At 40.9% G+C, this 27,462-nt stretch overlaps 1 protein-coding gene across 1 annotated transcript in view; it reads right to left on the bottom strand.

Moving 5' to 3' along the window:
- The window catches only part of pphln1 (periphilin 1), a 78,041-nt gene extending 51,339 nt beyond the window's left edge, over positions 1-26,702 (bottom strand). Inside the window, exons 1-2 of the mRNA XM_008400991.2 lie at positions 26,672-26,702; positions 24,069-24,179 (exon numbers count right to left, since the gene is read on the bottom strand). The gene's annotated coding sequence lies outside the window, so the exon portion shown is untranslated. The remainder of the gene's footprint in view (positions 1-24,068; positions 24,180-26,671) is intronic.
- Positions 26,703-27,462: the final 760 nt, after the last annotated feature.

Here is a 27,462-nt window from a genome sequence, read left to right as displayed (position 1 = left end):
TATATATGTAACAATATCCGTGTGAGATGAGTCCTCGCTGTTCCTTGGACTCTGCGTTGTGTGTTCTTAAGGTTTTTGTCGGAAGGAAACGAGACAGGAATCTGACACACGGCAGTTGAAATTGTGGTTGGCACCATTTATTCGGACCACCCGCCAGCGCAGCGGCTTTGCCTTTAGAATTCAGAGCAAATACTGACCGTTGTATTGCCAGGGCACAGTAACAGACACCAAGTACGGTGTTCTTCAATGGACACACTTTACCAACTTCCACAACCCAAAGAACAAATCCAACATTTCGGTGACTTGCGCTAACATATTTCAAGCACTGTTCTACATCCACCCATTGTTTAATTGATGGCGTCCCAGTCATCAGACTAAATACAAAACAACAATGAATGAATAAATAAATAGATCAATAAATACATAAAAAGACTGTGTGGTATGTCAATGGCCAGCATATACTCCATTAAGTGGAATTTTCTAAGTGTTTATTGCTTTTCTGGCTTTAGCTTTCTCTCACAGCTTCCGTCCTCTTTTTATCTTCTGTTGAGTGTCTTGTCTTTCCACTACTTGTGACTCACAGGAAAATCTCTTTGGTCGGGATTGATTCCTCTGCATGTTCCTTCTCTGAGCACTGGGTCCAGTGACTGAAATGATGACCCCATCTGTTCATGTTCTTTCCATCCTTTATATTTTCTGTCTGGCATGTTCACTCCTTCCACTTCAGGAAGGAGTGAACACCCGTTTACTTGTTGTCTCGCCTGCAACTTCCTCCACATTTTCCTCCAACTTTTCGGGCTCTGAGTCCTCCATCTCTCTTACATTTTTTCGGGCTCTGAGTCCTCCATCCCCTGCACGGTCACTCCAGAGGTTTGTTCTGTCATATCCCCTGTGTTCTCCATTATCACTTCTGCTGTGCCTGCCTCTTCCTGGTCTACTGGTAGGAACATACATTGTGTCAGAAGGTTCTGGTGGACCATCCTCTCAGTATCGCCGTTTTCTGGTCGCACCACATACACAGATAGATATATTGGGTTGCTTTTTCACCACAATGTAAGGTTGCGACTCCCACTTGTCCCCTTGTTTTTGCCGCCCCTCTATATGGCAGACCTCGACTAGGACTCTGTCCCCTTGGTTGAAAATCTGACCCTTTGCCTTCTGGTCATAGTACTTTTTCTGTTGACTTTTGGCTTGGTGAAAGGTCCAGTTTGCTTGAGCGTATGCCTGTGACAGACAGTCATGAAGCCTCTGCACATATGCACTGTATTCTCCTGGTTCATTAGCAGTCTGGAGCCCAAAGATAATGTCAACTGGGAGTCTTGGATGTCTGCCGAACATCAGAAAGTATGGCGTATACCCGGTAGAGTCATGCCGTGAACAGTTATACGCGTGTGTCACTCCATCTAAGTGCTCGTGCCACCGAGGTTTCAGATGTGGCTCTAATGTCCCTAGCATATTCATGAGCGTGCAGTTGAACCGCTCAGTGATGCCATTGCCCTGTGGGTGGTAGGGGGTTGTATGGGTTTTAGTGATGCCCATACATTTGCACAGCTCCTTCACTACAGCACTTTCGAAGTTGCGTCCCTGGTCGGTGTGCAACTTAGCAGGAAGCCCAAACCGGCAGAAGAAGTTTCTCCACAGCACCCTGGCCATTGTGTTGGCCTTTTGATCTTTAGTGGGGTATGCCTGTGCGTACCGTGAGAAATGATCCGTGACCACAAGGACATTCTCCATTCCACCCTTTGACTTCTCCAAAGATCGGCACATCTCTAATATGTATATTTATTTGTTTATTTTTTATTTATTTTTTGTCATAGTACCCCCAAGAATTTAAAACTACTTTCACCCCGGTTGGAACCAAATACAGGTTACTATTGGAGATTGACCTTCCAGCAGCGTAACAATCCTAAACATGCAGCAAATGCCACAGTGGAATGACTTCATTAAGAGACGATCATGATTGGTTGCCATTTCCTTACACATTTGCCTTGTATTGTGCAGCCCTAGTAAAGCTCAAACTATAATCATGTGTTACAATGGCTTAAACCAAAATATCATTAAGAATTTTTAGTAATACAAATTCACTTCACTCATTTCATCACAAATATGCGAGAAAGGTATCTTTTGCATGGTATTGTAAATGAAGTGCATAATTCCACTTTTAAAGCAAAACTATTTTTTTTTTCTGCCTGTTTCTTGGTAAAACAACATGTTCTATTGGCCCTGTAAAAGTTCTAGGCTGAAGCCTGATGCCATCTTTCAAAAACTGTCTCTGACAGATCAATGACTTCGCCGATAATCTATGACTAGGCCACCCAATTCAACACTCCTTGCGCCTCGGCTCCAAGCCGCTCATAAAGTGTAAGTGATGGACCAATAACACAGCCCCCCTATAGGTGCCCTGTCTCTGATATCCCATTGACTACAGCAGATGAGTTTATGCTTATTCCCGTTATGGCACGGCATACCGTTGTCCATTTATGGCTCCAGAGTTAGTTTGATTCATTACGCCATAAACGTCCCCCATTCATCACTATATATCCATATGAAAGCTTATCAATTACCTTTATTGACCTGTGCGCTTTTAAAGCAACGTGTAGCACTCCGGGTCCCCTCGGGTGGGGGGAAGGGGCTGAACGGAGCCCAATTTTCAATAGTTCATCTTCCAAGGTTTAATTTCCCTGAAACCACATGTTTTTATATTGTGATAAATTACTCAGATTGGATTTCTTTTGTGCCGTCTCTTTTCCCGCTGCGAGAGAAACTAAAATAAATACGTGACCTCCAGCTCTCGGAGCGGGTCGAGTGGAAGATGCTTGAAAAAATAAAAATAAAAACGGGAACGTTGTACAACTGCTGAACGCAAGTGTGTAGGTGCGTGTGTGTGTGTGTGTGTGTTTGTGACGGACAAAAGGAAGAAATAATGTGAAGGGGGTGGAATCCAGGTGAGGTTGGCCATTTTTCGGCATTGTCAGTGGAGAGCAAGGATGAGCGAGTAGTGGGAGGACGGAGAAAAGGTTGATGGAGAGTGTTAGTGATGAAAGAAAGAGGCTGTCATAGCCGATACAGCAATTAAGGTGCTTTGTGGCTTCGGAGCTCGATCTTTCGGAGGCTGACTGAAAACAGAGTTGAGCTCTCAAAATTATATCATCAAAAGGAAAAAGAGAAACAGGCTTTTCTCTCTCTCGCTCTCTTTTTTTTTTTTTTTGGTAGGGGGAGCAAACATGTAATGTGTTCTTTGATGGCTCGGTGTAAAGCCACCACTGTCGCAAAGATGGTCCCATTCATGGCACAAAAACAACCACAGAGAAAAAGAGAGGTCCTTTTAGAGAAACAGACTTCCTCTCTGTGGTGAATTACAGGTGGATGAGTGCAGCCTCATCAGGCTGCTTTAATATTAAGGTGGAAATGTTCCCATTACTGCATTAGTGTTAAGATATAGCAAAAAGAACACGCGCTTTCCTTTCAGATCCAAAGTAAATGGCAATCATTCGGTTCTAACAACATCTCACGGCTTTTGATGATCAATTCAACAGCTATCTATTACAATTTCTACTACTTTTCCTGTCCGGTTGTGTTCAGGCTGATAGATCATGGTGGTTGCCTCCATTTTCATGTCAAGAAAATTAATAGGTACTACAAGGCAGTGGAGCTGTTTAAAATCCTTTTAAATAGCTAATATATAGCAACTTTCCTCTTAGAATAATGCTGCAATGATACAATAAAATAAAAAAAATTCTAAACGTTTATAGAAAGACAAGAAAAAACAAATACAGACTGGTCTCCATGGTTTCATCACACTGTCATTATTTCATAAAAATAATATTAATTAGGAGAATATCAGCTCTGCTTGAGATCCAATTGTTCCTCGAACTCAAATAAGGTTTTAATGACTCACTTCTGGCCTATAAGACAATAAATTACCAATCAACCCGCGATGAAACCATTTCACTCAGCGAACTCGGTGTATAAGCAGTATTTGTAGTGTTTGTTTTTTTCCCCATGTGCACTTTCATGTTTCCCATAAAAAAAGAAAGAAAGAAAGAAAAGAGAAACATGACACCTGCCCAATTTCTGACAGCACAAGCCTCATACAGGCTCGGGTAAAGGACACGCAACTCACACACACCTCTGCAAATGCGAGCATGTTTGTCACACTGTATACCTCGAGATCGCACAGCGGGGGGGGTCATTTACATGCTGTAATAGGGTCTGCATGTCACAAAGCTGCAGGAGATGAGAGGCCCAAACAACCCCCTCCTTCGCCTCGCAACAAGCAGGATGCCATGTTCTGTACTCATTTTATACATGTTTGCAACTCCGGGGGAAGGTCTGATTCCCGGAGAGACAGAAAGCGCGACTTTGCTCCCAACTGAAACTGAATTTGCTGCAGCGTTTTTCTTTCAGCGCAAAGACAGACAGAGGAATCGACTGTCGTCACAAGCAGATTGCTTTATTTACCTCCGCCGACTGTTTACTGTGCATGTTTGACAGGCTCTCTCCACCGCAAATGCCACGAGAAGCCGTGCCAGGCGATGCCCATCCAGCTCCGGAAGAAGATCAGCGTTTGCCGTCCTCCCTCTGATGTCTGCCAAAGCCTTAAGTTTTCATTCTACCCCATGCTGCCTCTTCTGCTTTAGTCTCTGACCCAATTTCTCATCCTGATCTGCAGAAGAACTTTTCCGTGCTACTCTAAACACACACACACACACACAAAAAAACTAATTTGCACATTGATCAGAGAGTATTTGGGATCTTTACTTGGAGAAATGCAGTGTTTTCAAAAAACTCAGATTCTCATCACGTTTTGCGAGAATTGCTGGCGTCAAGGACTTAAGCCGCTCTGCCTTACTCCACTCCACAATCCGTTCGTGTTTGGAAATCAGGTTGTTACAATGCGACAAACATTTCCAAGCACATGAAGCACAAAGTTAAGTACTTTCGAGTATGTCGGGTTGCAGAGATGCAACAAAATTAAGGTTGGAAAAGGTCGGGTGTGTTTTGACGAGCCGTATCTGATAAACAGGAAAACATGCAAGTGGGGAAAAAGGACAGACCTTCCTTCATGTTACCTTCAAGCTACGAGTGTCCTACAGATACATGTTAGCAACAAAACCTCTTAAAATCAGGAAGCAAGTACCATAAATTAGTGACTATGTGTTGTCTGCTGATTCTCATGGACTATAGTTTTTTTGAATAGAAATATGTTAGAGGGTCAGTCATTGAGCTGCAGAGCCACAATTCCCCCAGACAATGACTAAAGTAAGCTGATAATCTTTTCTTATTTTTAACACTTTATTATTTTACTACCAAAGTTCAAAGCTCTGCTATATCTTCAACACCTTCTGTGTTATCTAACACTATTCTTGGCCAGTGGGATTATTTGAGGCTCCAAGAACTGATAAAAAAGAAGAAGAATTTAACAGGGGACAAAGTTTTTCCCTAACAAGCCATTTTCCTGTAAGACCAGCTCCCAGTTCGGGTTTAAAAGCCAAAAGTCCACTTTACTCATAAAACTTTACCTTTTGATGAAACTTAAACTTGCAACTCACTTGGGGGACCATTATGGTGCTGTTGGCCCAGAGTGACAGGATTACAATCGTACATTTCCCCCTGTATTCGTCTCATCCGCTCTCTGTATGCCATTATCTTTCTGTGTCTCTCATCTAGAGTTTGTATTTTTTTGTTTTGTCTCTCCATGTACCTTTCTGAAGATATTTCTGTTCCTGAGTTGTATTTTTCCAAGACTCGGTGCCAGCTTGACGGCATGCCAGGATTTTTTTTCTTTTTTTTTTTTATTGTTTGTTGCCGTCTGTCTCTCTCTTGCTGTTTTTTTTCCCCCCCGTCTTTTCCTGTTGCCTTACCCTCAGCGGTTGAGTTGGATGGCCCCCCCTCACTGAGTTTACTTCCCTTGGCAATTTCCTAAAGAGTTTTTGTTTTATCCTCCTTTTCCGTCAAAGGAAACTTTCTGTCTTCTTTTGTAGACCAATTTCGATGCCATTTTCATTGATAAACTAATTTTGTTCTCAGAGAAAAAACATTTCTTTTTTGTGTCACTTCACCCCCTCCAGGCCTGACCTTTAAAATTCACACCACAGGTTCACAATCATTCCTCGAATCCTCCCTTAACTTAACTCTATCCTCTCCCTCTGACTCCTCTGTGACCCCTTTGCATCTGTACCTGAAGCTGGACTAAACGATCACAAGCCTGTTTCGGTTTTAGTGAAACATTTTCATCTCTTATCTCATTTAGAGTGCAACGTCAACATTAAAAATGCTTCTTTTTCATTTCAGAGAGAGCTGGTGTTCATGCCCACCCCCTTTTTAATGCCACCCTGGGCAGCTGCCCATGCTGCACCACTAATCCCCTACTTAAGCCACACCTTTCAGCCAAACAGACAGTGACAGTTGGTTTGTCATTACAGAGCCACGGAGGGAGCTTAGCGTTCATGATGACTGGGTCAGGGCTTCGAACTCAGAAACGACACGATGCAACCGAACAGAAAGTGGAAGCAAACAGCAGAACTTCCCAGCCATCTACGTTCTTGTGAGTCATTGTAGACAAGTGGATGGGTCAGGTGTAAATTTGCATGCATGTGTCTTTCAATATGCATATGTGTGTACATACACAAACACACTCTTGCATCACCGGTGCTCTAGCTGCTCTACAGATGTGAAAGAAACTTGAAGCCAAAGCAAAGAGGCTGCTGAGATGGGAGAATCTGTCATCAGAAATGAGTGAACCTGCTGCTTTGATACTTCTGCCTCTCCGGGCCCCTCCTCTGCTTCCTCTCCCCCCCGTTTCCTTTTCTTTCCTTTTTTTTTTTTTTTTATCCTCATAGCACAACAATAGATTCCCCGTTACTGCCCTTGCCGTCCGCTCTGCAGATATTGGCCCCCGGAGTGAGACAACTCCGAAAAGATGTCAGGCTCCCTGTGTGTGTGTGTGTGGTCATGTGCGTATTTATCCATTTGTGCAAACAAATGTCATAGAAAGCAGATGTGCTTTCATAGTCACTCGAAGTGTGTGTGCATGTGTGCGTGTGTGTGTGCGAGCGCAAGGGGATGGCTGGGAGGTTTCATTGTAAGCTTATCTTCTCCTTTCCCCACTTCTTACGCTCTTCTAAACACACCTTTTTTCTCTCTCTCACGCACACACACGCACACACACACACGCATACATGCACACACACGCACACACACGCACACACACGCACACACACATCCCCTCTCCCTTCCCTTGTGGGCTTTTCAATTAGGTAATTACAGTGGCAGAGAATAGAGCCTGTCTGGACACTGGCGCTCCATTGTAGAGGCACCTGTCCCCCCGTAGACAGCAATTACCTGCCAGGCTGGAGGGGAGTTGGAGGCTATTGTCTGCGTGCGTACGTTTGTGTGTGTTTGCAAGTGTGTTGTTTCTCGCGACACGTCTCATCTGTGTATGTATTTGCGTCAACACACAGGTCTGTTTGTGCTCACACATGTTTAGGCTCTAAAGACTCCATTGTGTGTTTGCCCAAGACGCTTTCCATATTTATATCCTGCAATAAAGGAAGTTTGGGGATGTAATTTTATCTGAGCTCATGCTTACCCAGGCAACCATCAGCTTTATCTTTAATTATAAATATTCCACAATGCCAGAGAGACTTCGGGCGGTATGTGATCAGTGTGCAGCGGGAGGTCAGTTGCAGGATTTTTTTTTTTTTTATGCCTGCGGGGTACACCGCTCACATAAAGCTACCACCTACGAGCAACACATTTAAAAAGCGCTGTTAAACATTTTGTTAATATTTTTGGCAATTTAGCAAGTTTTCTTCCAATCGTAGCAGCAATTAAATGCAAAAAAAAAAAAATCCATTAAGAGAGACTGTTGAGTTATTAAAGCATGGGGCTTGAGTAACAGCTTGAACGCAAATTTACATCCAGAGTAGCTCATCAATTTAAACAGTTTTTTAAAAAATATACATTAACTTTTTTAGAACTACAAAGCAATAGCGGTTTCTAGGTCCAACCTGATTCTGCAGTATACCAGCCAGTAGACCGCTAAATTATTTTTCATTATATTTTTGCAGAATGTGCTTTAAGCAAAAGTCAGCTTTTTTCAACATGTAGTGCTGTAAAAAAAATAAAAAGAAAAAAAATCCTGTCATGCAAATTTCTTCTGCTTTTGCTTTTTCAAAATAGAAATTTTAATATCAAAGATAGACTTAGTGGATAGCTAACAAACTGGTTGTGCCAAAATCGGCACCAACGTCTGCCATCAAGTGTTTGCTGTAGCAAAATGTACCTAAAAATGTTAATTTTTGAATTGTTCTGTTGTGGAAATGAAAAATTATTACATAAAAAAAACTGAAATACTGCTAAAACCGGCATTTTTTTTTTGTTACATATACACTTGATAGCATAAGCTGGTTCATATTAGCTGAAGTAAAAAATGTGAAGCGAAACTCACAGTAGCATCCCTTAATGTTTTAAAGGTTATTTTTTACTAAAGTGCTATTTAGGCATGAATCATCGTAATAATCTGTTAGTATTATAACTGTCCTCAAAAACATAAAAACAACAACAAAAAAAACAATTGTTCGAATCTTTTTACCACTTTCACACTAGCAGGAGTCATAATTTTAACGCCATTCCCAACAGTTGACTTCATTAAAAAAAAAAAAGCATTAGCTTTTGTTAAGCCAGCTGATCAGCAGGGTGCAACAACAGATTGGGGAGGGGGATTTTATTGTGCTATTCTACTCTCACATCCTCTGAGTGGCGTTCATTTTCCTTGGTGGTGACCTGAAGTAAAAGAGCGGAAATGAGGACGACTGTAGATGTTGGCTTCTAAGATAATGCTAAGATGGTTTATATTAATTCACATTAAGGTATTAATATGAAGTGTTTTAGATGAGGAATTTGTAGATTTTAGTGATTACCGTGAATAGCTAAAATAGCTAATCCCAGTGAACACCGGGGGATCCACCGTATATAAAATATGCTTAAATACTGCTTTTAAAACACTTTCCAACACAAAAAACCTGTTGTATTAAATTACACCACTAACTACTTGTCTACTCATGCAGCAGCAGCACTCAGGCAGCAGAAGTGTGTTTGTCCAAATTACACCCCAATGGATCTTGCGCTGCTGTGTTGCTCCCCGGTGTGTTAATTCACACTTGGGTTCGTTTTATAGTGAGCCTATTGATCTGCCTGGCCACACATGTGAAGCCCGAAAAGCTCTGCTAAAGCAAAGCAAAATGTCTACTTTCAAAAAACCACGACGGAAGGGCAGCAGTGTGATTCTGTTATTTCAGAGCGCAAAACCCCGTCAGCGGGGGGGGGGGCATTTTCCGCCAAAAGTCTTTGTCACCAAACGAAGGTTTTGAAATGTTCATTAAGTGAACAGGTTGTGAGCATTTTTCATTAGATCATGCTCATAACACACATGAGCGCGTCACATTTTAATGATGCGTCTCCGTGAAAAGCCGTTTGCAGCCGGAGTTGAGGCGACACAGCATGAAGATTTACCGTCAGACGTGTTCCATCGCCGGCTGCTTTGTGGTTGTTAAATGACATTGATGAGAACAACAACCCCTGGCTGCGTTCCAGGCTACGGCAGCCCGGTGGGTGCTTATCAGCGGTGTTTATCGAGCTTTTGCTCTCCCCGTTGTTCCGAGTGGAGGAAGCGAGGCAGGATATGAGGCTGACGGTTCAGATCAGTCACCGATAAGCATCGCGCCGGACTAACGACGCTTCCTAACGAAAGGAAATCTGACAAGGCATATAATTAGAAAAATCATAATCATGCCCCTCAAAGATGGATTCAGGCTGTGTGAAGGTGGAGGAGGAAGTGAAGTATAAGATCATGTCTCCTGCCAGACCAAAATGTTTTTTTCCCCTTTAAAGCTTATGTTGGCAAGTCTCCATCAGACTGCTTGATTTTTATTTTCCACATTAGTTTGAAGTTGACCGCCATTACCCCTCTGCGCTTCGGCATACTCAACTTTGTTTACATCCTCTGCTTCAAAGTCCTCATAGCACCTATCAATCTTCACTGCTACTAGCATTTAATCCTCCCCTCGAATCGGATGGCATTTGCTCCACCATCCTTTCGGCCTTCCTATCCCGGGCTTCTCGTGACCACTGCTAAAACAACATGCAACTGATCGCAGCCGTTACCTCCGTCAAGAGGTTTAATTTATTCCTTCTTCCAACAGCAAAGTGGAGTCACTCTATAGGGCGTTTGAAGAAATCAGCAAGATTAGGACAGTGATTTATGCACAGACTATTTACCTTTCATGATCAATTAATTGCTACGTGTAAGATTAAGTGTTTGTCCCAGATTTGATGCATTGCTGGCCCTTCTATTTCTTTAGACCGTTTTAATTTGCACTTGATCAGATGGGGAGTGAGGCTCCACCCCAGCAACACGCTTTATTCACTCCACGTGGTCCGAGTACTCTGTTCTTTTAGGACGTGCGGATAAATTTGACCCGAAGACGTACTGCAGCGCGTTATGAACATCTGGTAATAAATTAGTTTCTGCTTGTTTGATCTGCCAGCGTCGAACCCATTAGACGCCAAAAACGCGTCGACAAATTTTAAAGCGGCTGGTATCACTCACGCACGCGGCCTTGCTCTGCGGTGACAGCTTAATCTCAGGGCCGAAACTACGCATCAGCCGTTATCAAAATTTAAGGTTTTAATCAGCGCTGGCTATCATAACTGGATGACGGCTGAAATAGGACTCCCACTTGCGGGGAGAGTCTTTTTTTTTTTTTTTTTTATGGTGACACTCAATCAGAACAGAATGAAACACTTTGAAAACACAATTTTACTGTCACTTTACTGTGAGTTACGATTGGAAGTTGCCAACATCCTCTACGTTAGGATGGTGTTTGTTTTTACGTTCCCCTTTGGGGGAAGAAAAAGCACACAAATATGATATTTATAAATGTAATTATTATTATTATTTTCATTAGGCTTTGACAATCTACTGCTGGGCGTGCGTCATTTATGATCGTCTCCAAGTTTCCATTTTTTGGCCGACAACTTAGTTGAAAACGGGCTCAGTCCAGAGCGTCTTTTCGAAGCGAAATTTTAATTAAATCATAAATTGAATCTCACCAAAGAAGAAAATGAAAAAGTGCGGGAGTTTGGGGTGAGGGGTGGGGAGTCTCCATCTATCTTGAGGAACATTAGGCTAATGGCTGAACTCTGTCCAACCCAGTAACACACATTTTATTGGAGGGTTTTGCAGTGGATCTTAAATTAATTTAGCATTTCGAGTTATTAACCTCCTAATTAATTAATCCTTCTGAACACGAGATCCTCTCATTGGATAGCCAGAGAACGGAGGGTGTCACTGTAGAGACATTAAGAAGTTATCATTCAGGATGACCTTGAGGACGTTATCGCAGATCGGTTATTGCTCAGATTCCTAATGGTCCACCATCGAACCTCAGTTATGGACGTCCATGTGACAGTTTTTTCTTTATCCTTCCATCTCGGTGTGTAGCCATGTCTCAATTAGCTCAATTGACAATATGAGCAACTTATCTTCTCCAAATCCTGGTGAACTGATTCTCAGCTCACGGGGTTTCTATAAAGTCTACAAAAATATGGAATTTGATTTCATTGTTCCCTCCAAGTCTGGATAAGTATGGGAGTATGAAACTAAAAATATTTCTGGAGTTCAACTCCCTATTATTGTCTTAATGTGTCCTTCTTGTTCCTCCCTTCTCTTCGTCCCCTTTTCACACACGTCCTACTTCGTAGCCGTAGTTCATTTGCTTTTTTTTTATCCCTTTCCTTCTTCGTTCCTAGTGCCATTCATCCTTCTCTTTTCTCCTTTCATTGTGTTGGTCTTTCATACACTCATCCCTTGCGTCATGCAACTCTTCTTCCTTCTGCTCTCCTGTCCTCTCTTCTCCTTTCTATCTCCCTTTCTTCCGTTCTTTGTGCCCTACTTCCCGTCCTTGTATTATCCTACCTCGCTATCTGCACTGCTTTTTCCAGGTTCCACATTTAAAGCTTGTCCACCGTGGAAAGATCTGTCTTACAACTCAGTGAACTTAAGTACAGTATTTTCTGCACTATAAGGCGCACCTAAACCCTTCAATGTCCCCAAAAGCCGACAGTGCGTCTTATAATACGGTGCGCCTCAAATATGGACCAATATTGAGCCACAAAAGGTCTAGCAACTACGGTAAGCAGCCGCCGACTTCATTTTCCCCCGTAGAAGAAGAAGTGTGTGGTGCATGCTGGGATAGTTGTCAGAATGCTGGTTTGTTAATAAAGTTTGATAATACATTTAAAGCCGGGGGGGCGGAGGGTCGGGGGAAGAGAGACAGAGACTGCAGCGGCAGCGTGTCGGTTGGTCTGTGTTAAAGCAGTTGGGCACAATATTGCAACACCAACATCGTGAGTGAAACAATGACTGGGGCAGACTACTATATAAAGTACTCAGGGACCACTTCTTTACAAACGTGCATGTGTAATAGTAGAGTATGGAACAAATTGGCAACCCAAACTGAAGTGTCTTTTCTATGCGCCTTACATATGAAAAAAGTTTTAAAATAGGCCATTCATTGAAGGTGCGCCTTATAATCCGGTGCGCCTTATAGTGCGGAAAATATGGTAACCTTAAAATCAAAGTCTTATAATAACTGCAGGGAGCTGCAGGTAGCTACTCTATAAGTTTATTAAAACTTATTTGTAAATTGTGTCCCAACTCAGGTTGTAGTCAAGATACAAAAAGAAATAGATTTGTAGTGACAAGAAAATATATCTGACCATCATTTGGTTTATATACAGATTTGGATTTGGACATAATTTGATTGATGGGTAGACTAGTTATGTGAAAATATTTCATTTTGGCAAGGTGCTGCAACGTCTGGATTGGGAACCGTTGGAGAATAAGTGAAGGCATCGCAAGTGTCTGAAGGACGCTGCAGATGGTTTCCTGAGTGTCTGACAGCACGTTGCAACGGCGAGTGAAGCGACAAAAATCAAAAGACATCTTGGATGTTTTACAGTGAATTACCAGACTTTGACAGAGCCTGGCAGGGATTACAGTCTTTGCCTTTTTATGTTTCGTGTCTGAATGTATTTTTGTACGTATACATTTAAAAAAAAAACCCAGCAATCGGCATCCAAACGCTCGCAGAGTCACCAGTCCCTTCCTTGTGTGATTGGAGCAGACACTCAGATATAGATTGTTGAGATCTACAGCTCTACAGAGAAGTAATTACAGCTTCTAATTGCATCAACTCGGAGCTCTCCTGGGAGCAACACAGCTCCAAAACAAAGACGAGATTAATAATGAAATGATGAGACATGAACTATCAGAGGATGATGCTCTGGGAGGGGAAGCTGCAAATTTAAAGATGTGGACAAGCGAGGCCTTAATCACTTTATCTGATTGGTATTTGGAGTCATGAATCTCAATTAGCAGGCCTTTAGGATCGTTCCTTGGCAGCTACGCCGAGTCCTTCTCCATGATTGGACGTTCGCCGCTCGTCAGGCAGAGTTATTGTGATGCATTAATGGACACGCTGTTAAGACAGCAGAAGAAAGCAAGCGAAGCGAGTCGACAAACTTTAACCATATATCTGTGAAAGACAAACATCCGCTTCTTTATGTTTTTGCATCGTCTCGTTAGATTCAGTTTCTCTTTTTCTCAGGTTGCCGTTTTGTCTCAAAACTGACAATGTGCTTTTTGTCTCCACATGCTCACCGACGTTGCCAGGTCTTTGTCTACCGTAATTACTGCCGAGTAGGAGAAATTGGGCTTTTTACCAACACCTCCTTCTCTCAGCAAACCATATCTTTCATCTTTATTCACGCAGTTTTACAAAACGGCTGCCTTTGTACCTGCTCAGGCTATTTTTTAATTGCAAAGAAACCAAACTATTATCTGGGTAACTGTGGATAAGCAATTTAACTCTCTCATTTAAGTTTTCTTCACAAGTTTTGTTAGAATGTGGTTTGGACTTGTATAATTAAGCAATTTCATGTCAAAAGTATTCATGGTCATTGAAAGTTTCTCAAAGTCATGAATAAATATGAACATAAAAATTTTGTTTTTGTAGTTTGCCACTATCCATGCAGGAGTTATGGTAAACTTGTGCAACACGACGCTCTTCAAAGATTGGACCGAAGTTGAACTTTTTTGGCCCACTTGCCAAAAAGGTGCAAGTAGTGTAAAATTAACAGTACTGGAAATGGTGGTGTAAAATTAACACTGCCCATCACCTTCAGTAAATCATCAGGATGGCGATGGCATCGTGCTGTGAAGATGTGTTTATTCAGTAGCAGCTCAGAGTTCACAGGAAAACGGATGGAGGTAAGTAGAGGGCAATACTGGGAAAAAAAGCAGCTACACTCCAAAAATAAACCAAAAACCGATGGATAGCATAGCAACCCTAAAGATGGAACCAGAGATGCAGTGGAATAGTTTCATTTTATCAAATCGAACTTTTAAAAAAATTGAAGATTTAAGTTTTTACACACACCCTAAGAGAACTGTAGTTACAAGCATGAATCTGGATTCACACCTTCCAGATTTCAATTTTCAGATAAATCTTTAACCTAATCCAGCTTAATTATCTACCTGTCTGTTTTGGTCAATCACATAAAATCCTAAGCAAAGATATAAAATCTTGTGATAGCAATGTGACACAATGTCAAAATGTTCAACCAGTATGAATAACTTAAGCAGTATCTACTGTCACTAAGCAGGCAATGCTCTTGAAAAGTGGAATCAAGGAATAACAGAACTGATTTTATCATTATTTCCATTCTAGTCCCCCTTTTTTTTCGCTCTCTAGATGAATTAAATTGCAGGCAGCTCATTGCAGAGTGCCTCCCTGATATCACCTGGGGTAATTCTGAGGGAATGCTAATCTGCGATTCAGTTTGATAATATGCCTATGAAATATTCACACCTCTCTGCTTCTCTCAGCATTGATTTTAGCATCCTGTGAGCGGCTTCTTTGTGGAACGCGTGTCTGATATTGGCGGAGGCTCCGCGGAGGAGTGTGTGTGTGTGTGTGTGTGGGGATGACATGTGGGAATCACTTAGACGAGTATCCTACTTGACAGTTGCTCTCCACCAGCCAATGCCTCTCACCTAAGGCACATGCACTGACATCCTTCAAAAGCGGTCTGCCTGTCGTTCGCCGCTAATTGATTTGTCCTTGGATAGAGGTGTCTGCGGAACACTTTTGGGAAGATATGCATTTTGACAAACGTGCTGCAAAAAACCATGTACTGAACAAAAAAAAAAAGGGGGGGGCGGGACCTCGACAACACAATGCTTTCGGTGCCTTGAGGTGAATTATTAGCTTTGTGATGTGTTGGATTGTTCCATCGAGCTTCTTCATAAAGTGGGATGGGAGCAACTTAATAGCGAATCTGGTCGTTATGAATTGCACACTCATTATGCTCATCTAAATGGGTTTCACTTCCTCAAATTCATGATATTGTATGTCATGTAGTCAGGCTGACAAGTAAAGAAAAAAAAAGTTGGCATGAGTTGTAAAAACACTGGTGTGGTGAAGGAAAAAAGACGAGAGAAAAACAGTGGCTAGCTACTGAGAAGAGATGTGCACTCTATGCATTTTTTTTTTTCTTGTCTTGAAAATTTACAGCCTAATTGTAAATTAAATGAGACCACAACATCAAACAACCTCCGTTTTGACTCGATCCAGTGCAGCTTTAGTTCCGGTGTGCGTAGTTTCTGGACTCTAAAGCAGCTGCCACAAATACAATTTGAAGATACATCACTATTTGCGAACAATTTTTCTTCATCAACATAATCTAAACTGGACAAATTCCTTGCTGATTGATACCAGTTTGACTACGAAGGTACGTGTTTTGGTTTTTTCTAGCTGTTAGTTGATATTCTAGGACAGCAATAGTAATTTGTTAGCTGGCTAACATTACGTAGCCTTTCTGTTTTGGAAATAGAACGTATTTAGGCTCTRATCTTAATCAGATGTTTATAGTATAGACTGGGGTTGCCACCCGTCATGTAAAATGAATGATCGTATTAAACCCTCCTCACTAACGCTAGTTTCACCACCCGCTAAGTAGCGACATTACCTGTAGCCACAAGTCCGAAACTTAACTGTTATGCCAAACACCCGCTACTACACCACGTCCTGAGAACTCCTGCTACGATCAAGACATGAGGAAGACGCTGTTTTAGATGTAGATATTAACGTTTCATTGGAGAAATGTGATGAGCTATCTATCTATATATAATTCCCTTCTCACCCTCCGCGGGTGGTCTCTCTCTCTTTCACCCTCTGAGCTCAGGTCCTCTATCAGAGCCTGGGAGCTTGAGGGTTCTGCGCAGTATCTTGGCTGTGCATAACTGCACTGCATTCATATATATATATTAGCTCATTAACTTCACATTTCTCCAATGAATATTTATCAAAGGTAATGATTAGAAGATTAAGTTTCTTATACTTTGTCTTCCTGCGGTTGTAGACTTGGCAGTAGAAAATTGATAACATAGGAATAACAACTTTATATCYCTTTTAACAGGTTACACTTGATTCTCCTGTTGTGCCTGTGGAAACAAAGTGCATGAAGTTTGTGCTCAGGTGGGAAAACCCTGTGGATCACATGGTGGGACTTCTGCTTCAAACTGCTCACTATAGTATACCATTGCCTCTGTCATCCACCAGTTCACTGCAGACTGGCACCTGCCAAGGACTCTACATGGATGTCTTAAGGTGTAAACCCCGAGTACATACTGTTAAAATAAAATTGATATGCCTTTTGTAAATACATTTTCTCTATCAATGACTTACATTGTTAACTGTGGTAATTATGTTTGTGTAATGTAGTAACCATGTACAGTGTTTAATATAATTATTACATAGATGTTTTAAAGAAACGGCCACAAACCTTATGTCTTTGGTGCACAATGACAGCTTTAATTTTAGCATTTCCTCTCCTCCACATACTTCGTTGCCAGATGTGTAAAATTTACAAAAAGAAGCAATTTAAATGTAAAAGTTGCACATATGTAGATTACTGAAGAGAAGCTATTTACAATAGTTTTTACAGAACTCTACACATCAATTCATTTATTAATGGATACCTATAGATATTAATTACAGAATAGATACACAAAGATTGCATTTCTAACAGCTGCTTGCGTTAGTGAGTGTTCATCCAAGAAGTGTAACTTGCAGGAGGTTTATCTACTTTTAAATCAAGGCCCATGATAGTTTGTTAGGCAGCAGATGTCCCACAGCTGATTGACTGAACCTGCCATGGACAGAGGAACAAGACCATCCCAGATATGGTGGGTTGTTAGGTCGGCTATTGTTGAGAAAGATGGGCAACAAAACAAATGGAGAAATTATGAATCACATCAGAATATGTAAATTATTTGGCAGATAGCGCTTAAATCAACATTTAAAATGCTTTTCTTAACAACAGTGTTGGAAGATGTAAGTGATTTTAGTAAAACTTTTACCAACACAGCACTGAAAGGCAGCGGTGTACGTGTATGTTTCCCAACTGTGTCTAAAGCTGCTGCTAGCTGGTTTACTCTCCGATCGGAGGCTGGTTCTTTCTTTTGAATACAGTTGGAGAATGGTAAATTGACAATGACTGATAAAGGCTAACATGTAAATACTGTTTTATTACAGTTTATACAGAAAGTGAACCTTTTAACATTACAACACTGACAGACAGCGGTGTATATTTCCTAACTGTGGCTAAAGCTGCTGCTAGCTGGTTTACTCTCCGATCGGAGGCTGTTTATTATATTCACAGTCAGAGAATGGTGGCTTGACAATGAGTAATAACGGTTATCTAACACTTAAATGCTGTTATTATTAACCTTACCTTTTATTATGGCCTTAAGATAATGAGTATCCGTGAATTTTTCAGACAGGTTTCCCGAGGCAAAATCACACCGGAAGTAAAGATACACCGTTTCGAGTTATGGCGGCCATTGTCTGACGTGACTGTGAAAAGGGAAACGAAAAAGCAACACACAGGTGGAAGTGACCCTCAATGACTTGTGAATACGGATTCAGAAACGGCTACTGTCTGTACCACCCAACATGCCTGAAGCACCGACATGAATACGTTGTCTTTTCTGACACCAAAAGCATCGCGTTTTTTTTGGAGTGTGACCGCGGAGGATACAATGAATGCAGAAATCGGGCAATTATTCAAAAAGATGACGCACGAAGCCTGGAGCTAAATTGTTGTAGCCTTTTGAGCTGGAGTTCACTCATCACAGGGGGATTTGCTTAAGAGATTCGTCTCTCTCTGAATAATAACTGCATACCTTATGGCCCCTCCTTCCAAAAAAGAAAAGAAAAAAAAGAATGCTTTAATATCATTCAGTTCTCTCTCGTATTATAAAGCTGAGTCAGGCGGGTCGTTTAGCTGTTCGTCTTGTCTGCTTTACGCCGCGTGATCCGTCATTGTCAGAGCACGTCTAAAAACACTGTTCTATTCAATATTAATGCGTCAGCTTCCAGCGTGAACAAGAGGATATTTAAGGTAATAATAAACAAAAGTTGACCTCTAAATATGAGAAGCATCTCAATACAAGAGCCATAAAAATGCAACACTCTGCTCTGCTTGTTACCATGTACAGTAGCTCCCAGTGCGATATACTCTTTTTCTCTCTCCCCCAGCTGTCTGGGAAGGCAGAGGAGGCTTCACACAGGACCAGTAATTGGTGTGGCTCCGAGGATCTATTCCCCGGTGTTTACGCCGAACAAGGAGAGCGGCTAATGTATCGGTGTCGGAAAAAGGTTAAATGCCTACGCTGGCATTAAAATGTAATTAACGTGGAGAAATGAAAAAGTATCGCATCTCAAGCTAAGATATATATTTTTAAATATTCCCCTACTCCGATAACAACACGCTCTGGAGATCATTACGAGACATACTCTCTGACATTGGGTTCTGTTTCGAATAATGCTTTCTGCACAAAATCACTGCGTACTGGAGCGCGAGTCTACGTGGGAACGAAGCAAACATTACTCTCGGGCACAGGCCCATAAAGATGCAAGTTTAATTATTTGATTGTGGTGAAGCCGAGTTTCCTGCATACCTGATAACGGAATGAATGTCTGTTGTTGAATGTCTGATTCCTGTGAAGCTTCGGGCTAGAGGGGTTGATTAGCCATTTGCATTTAAATTATGTGTCGACACATGATGCGGACATATGGCTCAGGTGATTCTGAGGTAAGGGGGAAGCCAAGATGGAAGGAGACAGACCAGTAAATCTAATCTGTACAGCTTTAAAAGCAACAACAAAAAAAAAAATTTAATCCTCCACCTCTTCTTTCCTCAGGTGACCCCTCCCTCCATTGCCAATGAAGGATTGAAGGATTAAAGGTCTTAGCTCAACTGTACTTTATTGCTTGTTAACAGGGAATCAGCACCCTGAGGAAAATTCTCAGGTTATTGTAAAGGAGATTTAGGAAGGTGAATGAGTGGATTACCTTATAATGGAGGGCCCAACAGGGAAGGTACGGTGTTACCAGACAACAAATAAGGAATAACTTCAAATAAGTGGAGTTATTTCATTTATTTTTCTTATTTTGACACAGAATAATGAGATGGCATTTAGTTTTGTTTTTGTCGTGGCTCTTTGAGTGTCAAGTTTGCCTTTGGGTGTAGCTTAATGTGCGACTTCAGCACCAATGAACCCAACTTCCGACATCTGTGAAATCAATGTTTGCTCATTTTTGTGAATCAGCCATTACTGTTATATGAAAAGTGAACAACTTAACAGAGAAATGTGGCAGTTCTTCACGAAGCAAGGGCAAACATGAGAAAAGGAATCATGCGAATATGGCAGGGAAAAATTGAGGTAAAATTTTGGGGGCACTTCCTACAAAGTATCCTGTTTCCGTTTCTATTTTCACCATGGTTGATACTACCCTGGTAAAAACCAGCCCCTTGTACCACATTTTGCTTCGTCCAGAGAATCTGGGCTCTCATCTGTTGAGAAACAATTACTTCCTGGAGCTTTAGATTTTGTTGAGGTTTTAAATTTTACCCAATTGCTAAAGTTTGCCCGCGACGTATGTAATGCGGCAGTTAAACGCTAAGAAGCTTAGCGGATATCGCCTGCGCTGTAAACAATCATCTCCCTCTGCGAAGAGAGAAATGCCAATCCCAATGAGGCAGCTGTCATGTTCACTTAGTGTTTTTAAGCGTGGTCACTGACGGAAAGGCTTCGTTAATGTCCTCCACTGGAATTGGGTAAAACTACAGGCAGACTACAATTCTAAAACAATGCAGAAAATCGATGTCATCGTTCAGCACTTCTCCTTCTGCTCACTGATTGGCCAGGTCAAAAATTGACTGGAGTGATAGTTTTTCTAAGATTATTCTGGTGTTGCAGTTTTTGGGAGCAGAGATTATTCAAAAGGTAAGGTTCACTCAACTTTACTTTTCCCAACCGACCGCAACGTTTAAGACTATTCCCACTGCGAATAATATTGCTTGGTCCAGCAATAAGTAAAATGTGAGTGTTAGAGCAAATCACAACAACTGTTTTATTGATTAATGGGACGATGAGAGCCCAAAGCAAAACATAGAGTGTACAGATTTGGTCTGTATTGACCAGCCATTAAGTAGAGATTCAGAAAGCTCTGCTGTCTGATACAGTTAATTAGCAGAATCAATTCCAAAGCGTACAGTTCTATGTCATGTTGTCAAACAGCCTACTACGGTTTTCGGCGTTTTCCACTAGCATATTTTATAGATTATTTCCATTTTACTCTTCAATATATTGTATTTTTCCTCTCTGCCAAGTTTGAGCGTTGTCTTGAACTCTGCACATCGTTAGCTAGTCAGACAGAGGGACAGCAAAACCAAACCAATACGTGCCACAGAGAAAAAGTGATCAGTCTTTGCTCAGAGTGACCCGTTTACAAAAGCATTTTCTTGCTTTTCTTTCAGAGCGCGCAAAACGCTTCGGCTGTCGTGTCTTCGGCCGACAGACGTACACCGAGAAGAGTCCCCAACGTTTTCCTGATTTTTTTCCCCCCTCTTCCCAGTGGTGGATGCTTTCTGCGCCCAGCCCGGCTTTGTTGGCCATCATTATTTCTGCTTTCTGTTGCTAACCTGTCCCTTTCTGCAGCTCTGGGATCATTACAAGCCTGCTCCTTCACTTGTCAGACTGCCAAAAAGAAAAAGAAAAAAAAACCCATCTTGGACGTTTCGAGCTGCTGCAACCTGCCAGCCTCAACGGCTTTGAAGTAAAAAGGCCTATCATTAGCGAACACCTTCCCTGTCCTGAGTTTTGGACCTAACCTTTTATCTGTAACACAGAGCTCAAGGGTTCCCTACCTATAGACTACATGAATTTCAGAAAGTTTGGCTTTCATCTCTTTCTACAGACCCTGACATAGATCGATATGTGAAAAGACACAGAAAGGTAGCAAATTTAACTGGTTGGGAAACGGAGATTTATTTATAAGTAATGCATAAAGAATCTGCTTCTTATCAGTTGAATATTATTGGCAAATAACTCTTAGTTCACATTACTATAGCGGATGGATAAATAATGATTTGACTAGCAACAAACCAATCACATCTTGACTTCTTCAGAAGCATTTTGTGTCACTTATAGTTCTTGAAAAGTCAAATTGAGCTTTTCAAGTACAAACATCACGCCCGATGTCGAGCATAGTGGATAATCTGTGATGCTGTGGGCCCGTTTCTCTTCCAAGCATCCTGCAAAAGTTGTTCGATGACACGACATAATCAGGACTTTAAAATAAATCGACATCTAAGGTAAATTATGGAAACGTCCAGCAGAAAATAGGTTGATAAACATTATATGAATAATACAAGAGTCTGTATTATGCCGCATCTGTGTGTGTGTGTGTTTTTATATGGTTACTTTTTAACATGGAACCGTTTCTTTTTTCCCCCTCAATGAACAGATCTTCAATTAAACGCTGAATTTTCTCAATTTTTCTAAATAAGTCTGTTTCCTCATCTCTACTGGAGCCAATAACGGTGGAGAACAACCAGAGATAAGCTGTCCCTCTCTGGGCGGATCTTGAGCTCTATTAGAACCATCAGGAAATCTACACTGAGATAAGCTTCTCATTATGCAGACAGCAGCAGATCAGATCTCAGCGCTTTAATTGTGTAATAGGACTGGAGTTGCAAAAGAGAAATTTCTGGAAGCTTAGATAAACCCTCGTTCTCTTATAAGGTCTCGACCTTTTAGAGTTGCAGGATTTCTGGTATTCCATACCTAAATATTGTTTTTCGACGGATTACTGTGCCGTTTTCTTTTACTTGTCCTTTACAATCGCATAAAAAATATATATATGTTCAACAGATACTGCCAAAATCACTATAATTAGTTCAATCATGCCAACAAAACAAGATTTTGATTTTCAACAGCAGACAGTAGAGTAAGATTGAAGGTTGTCAATCCAACTTCTACAGTTTTTTTTATTTTCATCTAAGACCAAACTCAGTAGTAGCACTGAGGTTATATAAATTCCCAATATTGATGGAATATCTTGTACAAAGCCGCTTTTAACTAAATTCTTCCCAGACGTAAACCAGCTCTCCTTCACTCCCGGTGTGACTTAACCACATCGGTCTGCCGCTTCTCGTAAATCTGCAGCAACTGTTTCAAGTTTCTGGACTTGTTGGTTTTAATTTACTGTTTTCTTCCTTCTTCGCTGCTTCAAAGGGGCTGTGAAAGACAGAAGCACCATCTGTGCCCTGTTGTCTGGTCATATAAAATGTATTAACAAAAAAATAACAAACATGTCTTCTCAATGACTAAGGTAATCTCACGGAGACACTTCTCATTCTGAGAATCAATTTGCTTTCATCAAGTCTATCGGCTCTTGGTTATAGGGAGCCAATTGGAGGGAACCGTCCATTATTTTTGTGCCGATAAACTTTTCGAAAACACTTCAGCGTCTAGGGGAACGTACTGGAATAATCAAAAGAGCTCTTTCTAAATGCCGCACCTATTTCTTGGACGCCATGTTTACTTCAATTTGCACCTTTGCGTCGTCTTGTAATTTCACTAAGAAGTTGTACCTTACCGCAACATTTTCTGAGAGCTGTCCTGGTTTTCAGTAAGTCATAATTGGATTCCTGCAAGTGTAAATCTACATAAATATGACGTTGCATCAGCTAATTAGAGCCGGGTACAAGTCAGCAGGGTGAATCGTGGCTCACGGTCTGGACTGCTGTGGATCCAGTGCTATGTAGGCACAACTTTGTGCAAGCTTTCAGAATGCCTAACATGCAAAGTTACTGGACTTAATTATCCTGTAGATGACATTATGACAGGCCTAAAACACAATGCAAGTGATTGGAAAGCATTACCTGTCATTACATCACAATTTCTTCCCCGAGCTGAACGCTTTTTCTTTTTCTTGCGTCTCCTTCCTTAAAAACTCTGCAGTCAGTCACTGGTGGAGCTGAACATTTAAGTTTAAAACAAAATCTAGTGATTAACACAACTACATTTATAAAGTTTATTGGGCTAAGGAAAGATATATAAAAAAGAATCGATATTAAAGCTGAATTATCTTTATCGGGGAGCTGGATAACACAATTAAAGAAAGTGAGACATTTGTTTCAAAAGAAATATTTAAAATATACCAGTGTTGATACTTTCTGTTAAAATTGAATTATTTTTTGGGAGTTAGATCCCAACACAAATGAGAATTATTAACTCAAATATCTGCTTTCTTTAATGACCAAGGAAAGATTTAAAGACAACACAAAAGCTAATAAAAAAATAAAAAGACTCGCAAGTAAAATGTACAAGGATGAACATTTATAGTATCGGCAAATTAAAGTCTAACTTCATCAAAAAGAGGTTTAAGTGAAAGGTTTCAAGGACAGTTTGGAGCTTTGTACCTAGCTTAAAAGGAAAATAAAAAGGAGGAAGACCTCTAATATCCACAGATCACAAGCAGCCCGACATAAAATGAGTCAGGTGCTATTTTTATCCTCAAGTGTCACAGCTGTAATACGTGCAATAGAAATGAAAGAGGCAAAACAAAAATGGGCATGAAAAAACTAACCTGCGTTCTTGAAAATGTTCTTGAAGTTGAAACAGAGCCTCAACTTCCTCCTGCTAGAAAGGCGCCATGGGAGTTGAGTGACTGCCACTGTTGTTCTTATTTCTGTCAATCCTGTAATAACAACAACATGTTGCATAAAGAGATTCAAACTTAACCAACCTGGCAACAATCTTTGCGCAACAAATGCCACTTCAATGGCATGTTATGCGTAGGCGCTTAAAAATAAGCAATTATTTGGTAAGACTTTAATTTTGGTCTTTACGTTTGTATTTTTGCGGGATTGTCAGAAGACCAAACCCAAAGCTGTGCTTTCAGAGTAGCATCTCCTAATGGCACTTTACAGTCGGACCTCTATTCGTTTCTTTTTTTTTTTTATAGAACTTTATTGGGCTTCTTTTTTCTTTCTAAAATGAAAAGGCTTTTCTGATGTTTGCTGCCAAAAGAGCATCAGAGAAAAGCGAATGGAAAAGATTGGGCTTTTTAAAAAAAAAAAAAAACAAAAACAAAAAAAACTGTTTTCTTAATGTCTCGTGCTCCGCTCAGAGTGCACCGAACTCTCCAAGCGGAGCAGAGCCGGTATTTTCAGCAAAGCACTCTACACCAGCGAGCCCGTAATGATGCTTTCAGTGAACCAGTAAGATCAGACGCAGTCAGCCGGATCAATAGTTGAGCACATCACTGTTCAATCAAAGCCTTCACCCCACAGGATAAGCCATGCTTCAGATCCACTGGGTAACGAAACCACGTGGAAGCTCTTTCTAATGTCACTACCCTGAGACAGATTTTTTCTTAAAAAAAAAAAAAGCCGTCTTCAAACAAACACAAAACAGAGTATTTTAGATTAGTTTCATATACTGCGTTGTAGTACAAACTGCTGTGCAAAAGGGAAGCAGGATGTTTCGCAGGAAAAACCCCCCAACATCTCTCTCCAACCATCCCATGAAAGGATGGTCTTTTTTTTTTTGCCTCCTGCTCTTTCTCTGTATTCTGTCCCAATTATCTCAAGTGTTAAATCTGCAGTGGTGCTGGGCCTCTGAATATTTTATAATTCTCATTAGGCAGAAGTTGAGCCACCTTTATTGGGAATCTTGCAACTCTGCATGACTTTGCGGTTGGAACACAGAAGGAAAAAAAACAGCTGTTAGTGCTTTCTGGTTTGTCTTTGAAAGGTATCGGATAAATATGTTTGTTTATTGTGTATTCCCAACAAAAGGGGCAGATTTGCCTCCGTGTTCGCCAACAGATTTCATGCTACCATTTTATCGCATATATTCTTTGCTGCTGTGGCAGTTCTCAATGTGATACAAGCAGTAACCAAGGGGAACATTAGAAAGGGGACTATAGAAGCACAAAAAAAAAAGAAGATGGCTTCCATCATTGGAACTAATTAAGAAAAAAAAAAAAACTTCTACTTCTAAGTCAGGGGTCCCCAAACTTTTTTCCTGTGAGGGCCACATAACTTTTTCCTTCTCTGGTGGGGGGCCGGAGTCAGTTTGTAACAGAAAAAGTGTGACGATTGCAGGAGTGCCTAAATGTAAAGATGTATTGTTTTCCAGAAAGCACAATCAAATAACCCTCTCTGGGTTCTTCACAGAAAAAATCCAGGAAGGATTATAGTTCGTATTTTTCTAACTATGAGCCGCACCGGACTATAAACCACAACCCCAAAGTTTTTTGTTTTTTTTAAACCAGTAAACATACATAAGCCGCAGATATCTCTGCCGCTCTAGGTTTTCCACAACGATGCAGCAGAGGGGGGCGTGCACCCAAAATTTTAGCCATAACAAGTAAATTGAATATCACATTTATTACGTTAAAAAAGAAAAGTTGCCAAGTTTAGATTTAACTTAACTGATTGCGGTACTTTCCGAACGGTAACGGTAACAGTAAAAGTGCTGATCCTTCATGTTCTAGCATGTGCTAAATGAAAATGGGCGCTTTGTTCTTCTTCTTTAGATTTCAACAGCAGCTTGCATCCATTATTGTTGCACTACTGCCATCTACTGGATCCCAATATCTATACCTAATAATATATATACATAATGATCCCAGTATTATTTAAAAAACAGTTAAATAGCATTTCCCCTCAATGCTATATAACTGATCAACAACATTCTCAAATTTCAATTCCCTATTAAAACCAAATTCCGTTTTAATGGGCGCGTTCTTCTTTTATTTCCAATTTTGACTTCCAAGGATTCACTTTGTAATGGTCTCGCTATGGTGTCTTGTACTAAAACTAACCATCAGCTCGTTTCACACGAGTCAGGATTAATTAGTTCTTCCTTTATTTCCATGTAGAATGGAGTGAAATTGTCAAAACACAAACAACTCAGGATGAGCTCAGAGCAGCTTACAGACTAAGTGTTTTACATTCAGATACATACATTAGAAGTACAACTGATACAACACCTACCTCAGAATGCTATGAGCTGCAATGCTACATAACGACCTAAGAAATCTTAGCAGCCTGCTAGTTAGCAATGACGTAGCACATAATCAAATCGCCCGCAGGTATTTCCAAAACTAATTCAATAAACAAGTTAMTTYTTTKATCATATGTTAACATAAAGGCTCGTTTTGAAGTATAAGCTGCTACTTACAGGCATTGCTTCGAAGAACTCGACCTGGAATGCGGCGTTCATAACAAGTGTGTTGTCTGCTCTACCGCTAGTAAACAACCGTACTGATTAAATAACATAAAAGTCAAGCAGTTCCCTAAAAGTCCAACAGATGGCAGCAATGCGCCATGCAAAACAAAACACCCACAGTTTACAGGACACACTTCCTGCTAAAGAGCCCCCTGGAGGTTGAAGAAAAATCCACATATAAGCGGCTTATAGTCTGGAAATTACAATATATGAAAAAGAAATCTGAATGCTCTCTGGTATTGTTCAAGGGGCCGGACCAAATGTGGAGGATCCGGCCCGCGGGCCGTAGCTTAGGGACCACTGCACTACAGCATTAACGAAAACACTACAACATTAACAAAACGGAAGAAGTACGTCCCAGTGGTGTATCTTTACTTCTGGTGTGATTTTGCCTTGGGAAACCTGACTGAAAAATTCACGGATACTCATTTATCTTAAGGATATACTAAAATATAAGGTTAATAACAACATAATTTAAGTGTTAGCCGTTATTACTCATTGTCAATGCACCATTCTCGAACTGTGTATATAATAAACAGCCTCCGATCGGAGAGTAAACCAGCTAGCAGCAGCTTTAGCCACAATTGGGAAAATATATACACCGCTGCCTGTCAGTGCTGTATTGTTAAGTTTCACTAAAATCACTGACATCTTTCATTGTTGCTAAATGAATTTAGGTCGTTGTGTTTTTTTTTTTTTTGAGTTGCTTATCACCAGGGGTGAAAGTAGTTTTAAATTCTTGA

Source organism: Poecilia reticulata, linkage group LG23 (genome assembly GCF_000633615.1).
Source record: "Poecilia reticulata strain Guanapo linkage group LG23, Guppy_female_1.0+MT, whole genome shotgun sequence".
NCBI lineage: Eukaryota > Metazoa > Chordata > Actinopteri > Cyprinodontiformes > Poeciliidae > Poecilia > Poecilia reticulata.
This window is presented reverse-complemented; position numbering and strand designations above follow the sequence as displayed.